Genomic DNA, 6,841 nt, shown 5'->3' on the forward strand with positions numbered 1-6,841 from the left:
CCTGGACCAAGATACCCCTGGGGATTCATTTAAACCTGGTGGATTCAGTACAGGCAGGTCCAGTCCCCTCTTTCCAGGCTGAGCATGTGTCCCTGTGAAAGCCCCAGGTTCCAAACAGCCAGCTCATACATTAAGGGCTGGAGAGATGGCTCAGCCGTTAAAGGCTAGGCTCATAACCAAAAATCTTCTTAATTTTTAGTGGTTTCATTTTCATCCTTGAGTTGGAGAAAGCAGGGTTTACCCAAATATTAAGCAGAAAATTTGGACCTGGACCTATAAAAGAGAGAAAGCTAGGCTCTTGGAGTCAAGCAATCACTTGAGCTATGATGGACTAAACAAGTTGCCATTTAAGTCCAAAAAAAGTATAAAAGAAGAAAAATAAAAACAAAAAAGAAAAAAAAATGGAAGATAACTCTTCTCTGAAGAGGTATACTAGCCACTCTGAGCTCTACAAAATGCTGCTGGTTGCCTAGGCTGGCTGGTGTCCTGTACAGCAAACGTAGATGGCAATCTTGCAGCACATCCTCCCTGCCTCTGACAGCCACTGAGGTAGCTCTGCATTATCACATGAGCAATATATTTGATGCACAGTGGCGTGATGCTCTGAGCTGAGTCATGCAGGCTGATAGAGGATTGTGCCAGTATTACACACTTGTCTCTATTGTATTTATTCATTTATTTTCCAGGATACATTTGCTGAGTCCTTCCTGCTATGGCAGCTGGAAGCTCTTACAAAATTTAAGGGACACATATATTATCTATAGCTGCCTGCAACTATTGGCGTTAAAACTCTAGTTACTGCCATACCACAGGACATTCTCCTGCTGGGTTATTGGAAGCCATGTAAGTTATTCAATCATTTCCTCCTGGCCTCTGCTTCTCCAAAGCATTCCAGATGCTGAGAGTCTGGTCAGCCAAGAAGTCCACAGGAGCCATTAGGGCATAAATCTTAGTCCAGAAAGCATCATGACAATCAATATGATTTGGCAGATCCTATAATATATCAAAGAATGTAGAAAGGAGGAAAGACGTAGCCATCACCCTCAGTAACTTTACACCATCGTTCACTTACTTGTCGCTCAAGGTAGTCTCCAGTCAGGAAATGTTCTTGCCTCATTCCTAGAGTGACTGCATATTATGGGTTTTCTGGAATAGTGTCAATTTCAAATATTATGTCCTGTGGTCCCCATAAGTGTACTTGGACCTGTCAGAGTTGTATCTTGATTTGGGAGTTGGGAAAATACATTCCTTCTGACTTTTTCTTCTCACCATTGCCATGGTGAGATTGAGCTGTGTATCCCACATGGGAATCTACCTGGGCTTCAGATTGTTTCATGTTGGAAATGCTAGAAAGACAGGAGGTAGACAACTGATGGTGAGATTGAGCTGTGTATCCTGCATGGGAATCTACCTGGGCCTCAGATTATTTCATGTTGGAAATGTGAGAGAGACAGGAGGGTAGACAACTGACCATATTATCCTTTTAGTTTTTCTTTAGCAACAGGGCACATTCTTAGACTTTAATATCTTACTTTTAATATTAGTTTTGATTGGAAAGCTGTAGTTTTATTCAATGGTATCTGATAGATGTAAACAAGAGTCATGATTAAGCCATTAGCTAACCTATCAGTTTTTATATACAGAACCTTAACATGGATCCTCAATATTTTGAAATATGCATTATTATTGACTGTAGTCACACATCTCTGATCTTAAATCCTATTTCTTCTGTGTATTTTTTGATGACTATTTCTCCATTCTCTCCCTTTCTACTTCAATCTTCATTCTCAGCTTTTAGTAACCATCCTTTGACTCTCTATTCCTATAACTTCAATATTGTTAGAATCCATGTGCATATGTCCTTATGTGCTATTTCTCTTTCTATGCAAACTTTATTTCAAGCAGCATAACACCCTCCATATTGACCAGTCTTCTCAAAAATGAAAAGGCTTCTCCCTTTTAGTGGATGCATATTGTTCTATTGTTCATATGGTATATGACCTATTATCTTGTCACCCTCTGATGACCATTTAAGCTTTTGGTATTTTGCTTGTGTGAATTATATTTCAGTGAACATGAGAATACAGGTGTCTCTTCCATATATTGATTTCAGTTCCTTTGTCTATATTCCAAGAAATAAGTTTCCTGGATCATATGGTAGTTCTATTCTTAGTGGGTTTTGTTCTTGAGAGATTTACATATCATTTTACATAATGACTCTACTCATTACTTTCTAACCAATGATGATCATTTTATCTGCATCTTCTCTTCCTGTCTTTCATCTTTTGATAAAAGACCATTCTAAAACATTTCAAAATAGTGTCTTATATGTAACCACAATGTGTAATAGCAATTAAAGTAGGGATGTTTTAGTTAAATTGTGCAACTACAACTCACCCATGGGATCACCAGAGATATGGATCTTTGAAAGCCTTACCATTGAAAGCTCATCTCCTAAAGCACCCAGTTTAAAATTATCTACATTGAAGATTTCTAAATCACTTTCTAACATTAGCCAATGCTGTGAGACACTGGAAGGGGTGATGAGGGCCTGTCAGGGATGGAGTGGCCAGAGGAAAATATAAAGTAGATCAAATGGATCTTGTGTACATCTACTCTTCACAATCCAATTGTCAGTGCACTAAATCACCAGGTAAATGACTTGTGGTTTTTTTGGAAATGAAAGTAACAGTGAGCATTAATGAGAATGATTTTTAGAAGATCTGAGTTCAAGGCTTGATTATGTACTCACTGTCTTGGCAAGTCATCTAATCAGTCTGGATATCTATTTGAGCTACAGAATTGTTTACCTGTCATACATGATGAGAGGTCTCAGTTACCCCAACAAGCTGGAGGATTACATATCCAGAGATGGAGACCATTGGGAGTTTAGCTCTGTTTCTAAACCTTCGGATTTGGAAGACACATATGTGTTTCTTTGTTGGTTTTCCTCATTTTTACCACCCCACAACTTAGCTCTGTTCCATTACTTCCTACATTCTGATTATCTCTGCCTGATCTATACATAGTAGTTTCACAGGGGGAAGAAAAATAGAGTTCCCTCATACTTGGCAGAAAAACCATGAAGAAAGAGCACAGTGTACAGAGTCATATACGCCAGGCTCACAAACACCTGTCATGAAGACTACAGCCTAAGAGTATGGATACTCTCCAAGGATCCTTGCTCACTTTTAATCATATTTAAAATGCTCAAATCTAAAGAGAAAGATATGTTGTGATACAAAGGCAGATCCAAGAACATTACAACATTTGCATGTCATTTTCAAAGACTTGTGTGTGTATCACGGTGTCAATTACAATGTGCTATAGTCAGTGAAAAAAAAAAACTGCATCTCCTGGAGTACCCTTGTTCAAATCATAAGCTAGAGCACTATATTGCAGCGATTTCTGTTTCTGTTCCTTCATATGCCCATTTCCAATCAAGGTTTAAACTACACATGAAAAGTTCTCACAATAAGTAATTCAGAAAACATTAAATAACCTTTCTTACAAGACATTGACATCATGATTCTGTTTTATTAGTAATTATTATTTATATCTTACTTATAACTAATGTAAATAACCTAATTCATAAAGTAAACCTTTTTATTGGTGTGAATATGTATGTATACATATATATACATATATATATATATATCAAAACTATAGATAGCAAAAAATCATATTTACATGTAAGTCTCAGTGCTATCTGTAATTTCAGCCATCCACTTGAAATCTTGGTAATGTATTCACAGTGGATATTGGGTTTCCTGGCTTTATGTAGACAGAACTCAGCTCCCCCTCCCTCCTGACTAGCACTAAGTAAACATACCCCTGACAATGTTCTTGAAAAACAGATGCTGATGTTGTCCACACTTATCCCTCAGACAATGTGTTCTTATTAATAAATAACTAATAAGTAACTCAGAAATAAATACAGAAGCTCACGATTGAGTGTAAAGTCGAGGACAATGTGCCCCATGGTCACCTACTAACAGGACATGCTCTAGGTGACTGGTGATATTCCTTACAGCCATACATAAAAAACAGAATTTGTGTGTGTACAGAGGTATAAAGTTTATTCCAACTTTGAAAAGCAGTGTCTTTTAAAATTCAATCTTCTACTCTCTCCTTCCTCCCTTCCTCTTGTTTGTCCTCTCTCTACCCTTAGACAGTTACACTCATGTCTAAACAAGGTCCATGAATGAAATTGTGTGAGGAGCTTCCTGAGACCTTGTGAGAAAACTACAAGGAAACAAGACAAGAGTCTTGTAATCTCTATTTCTCCATTACATGGGTTGTTCCTGGAATTTTCTTTCCTGCCCCTTCCAGGTGTAGCAGATAGGAGTGAGTTCACTTCAGATTATTCATTACAGCTGGCTGTTGTTATTTGTTTATATGCCCCTGGGAAAGCATGTTTTTGCTATGTGCAGTTTGTTCTTGGGATTGTAAATTTTATTCATGTGATTCTTCTTAAACACCTGAGTATAAATTGTCTGATGCTCTGAATAAAGTTGGATATTGCATGAGACTTTAGTCTGCCTCATTTTTAGGCCCCACTCTCCCAGGCTCATGCCACCAACTAGAGCAGCCAACACAGCTGGACTTTCATGTCACGTATACATATATCATTTGTTGTGTCTATACAAAATTAAGGACACACAAACGAGAGAAAAGAGAATCTGTCTCTGTCTGAGACTGGCTGAATTTCTCTAATGTTATTACTTCCACTTGTGTCCATTTTGCTGCAAATGATGCAGCTTCATTCTTCATGGCTGGAAAACAAACCAAATCCCAACTGTGTCTATGCACCAGGCTTTCTCTACCCACCCCACTGTTGTTGGAGACCTAGGCTGCTTCTGTAAGTTAGCCTTTTTAAAATAATAATGCTGAGATAAATATTTATGTGCTGCCAGTAACTCTATATCAATTAGAGGTGACATCCTTCAGGCAAATATCCTAGGTCATGTGGTAGATCTGTTTTTAGTTTATTTTTAGGAATATCCATATGGATTTTCATAGATGGTGACTAGTGTATATTCATAGTAGCAGTATTTTAGCATTCCCTTTTATCTACACACTTGCCAGAATTTGTTGTTAGTTGTTTTCTTAATGACTGTAATTCTGACTAGAGTGAGATGGACATCTAGAACATACAAAGAATTTAACAAACCAAACAACAAGAAATCAAATGATTTAATCAAGAAATGAGCTAAGAAAATAAACAATTTTCAAAAAAATAAAATACAAATGGCCAACAATGGAATCTGAATGTAGTCACCATGTAATGCAGAGAGAATGCCCCAACTAGATACTATATGATACCAAGTAATATCTCCAGTGCCAGAAATGGGTTATGTCTTAATGAATCATTGGCCTGAGGGATCCCATTGATCCTCCAAACATTGGAGGCTATTGCCAAGGCTACTTGTTGCTCTCTAAATCCTGATGGTAAGACTCCATCACTTAGGACAGAACTTACATATGTCATCAAACACAGAGAAGTTGAGCTGGTGCCCAGCTGAAAGCTTCATTCTTACTGGCTAGTGTTTATTGTGCTGAAAGTATTCTGAAAGCTACTGAAAGAAAAAAGCAACCACCAGTACCACCCCACTACAGTCCTTGAAAACTACAACAGTGACCTGCATGCAAGGTACCATGCAATAACAACACAATGATACTGGAGTAACCAACCATTCCTTCATTGACTTTAAGGGCTACTCCAAAAGATGAAATTCATACTGGATACTGCTTATGTGGTAAAAAACCTGAGACTAGATGGATCATAGGTCCTAAGGGAAACCACTACTGTTATTCTGCCTAAGGAACATAGCAACAAAATAACTCCTAATGACATATTGCTATACTAATAGGTCACTACCTTACTCAATGGTCATGAAAAAGTGACTTTTTTCAGTAGATGAAAATTAACAGAACTCCACAACTGGACAATGGACAGAGTAAGAGACTTTGAAGCACTCAATCTTAAATGTGTGTCTTTATCAAAACCTCCTTGCAAGGCTCATGGATCTGAGTATAAGAGGATGTGGAAAGATTATAAGAGCCAGAGGCAATGGATGATGACTTCAAAGAAACAGCATCTTCCAGGTACAACAGGACTAATGCATATGTGAACTCAGAGAGACTATGGCAGTATATGCCAGACCTGCACAGCTGAAAGCCAGACAGGGTCCTATCACTGAAATGAACATGGGATCATACTCCTAACCAAGAAGCTATTTATAGTTGATACCCACTAGCAAAGGAGAAATCAGTTTTCTCCAGTGGAGTGACTGTATGTAACAACCATATTCTAGGACAGACTCAAAGCCTAAGAGTAGTCAACACAGAAAGAACACCATGATTTTTTTTTGTGGAGTCTCCATTTTGTTTTATTTTATTTTGGAATTTTTGTCTGTTTTGATTTACTTTTGTTGTTGTTGTGGGGATTTTTGAAAGAGAGAGAGAGAAAGAACAAAGTTGAGTGGGTAGGGTGATGGGAAGGATCTGAGAGGAGTTGATGGAGGAGACAATAATAAACAAATAAATAGCATTAAAAATTAAATAGAAATCAATAAAGATGAAGCCAAAAGGGAAAAAAGCAAATGGTCAATAAACACATGAAAAAAAATCCAACGTTGTTAGTCACCAGAGAAACCTAATTAAAGCTCTTTATAAGTTCCTCCAGTCACTTTTGAGCCTTCCGACTTCTTTGGGAGAGAGTGAGGTTGCAGGTATAGAGCAATGTCTCTCAAGCATGATGTACATGGTGGTCATGTGTGGGACCTGATGTAATAATGATCATGGCTTGGTGGGTCTGAGGAGCAAATAAGATGCTGCA

The sequence above is a fragment of the Onychomys torridus genome, chromosome 7 (assembly GCF_903995425.1).
Source record: "Onychomys torridus chromosome 7, mOncTor1.1, whole genome shotgun sequence".
NCBI lineage: Eukaryota > Metazoa > Chordata > Mammalia > Rodentia > Cricetidae > Onychomys > Onychomys torridus.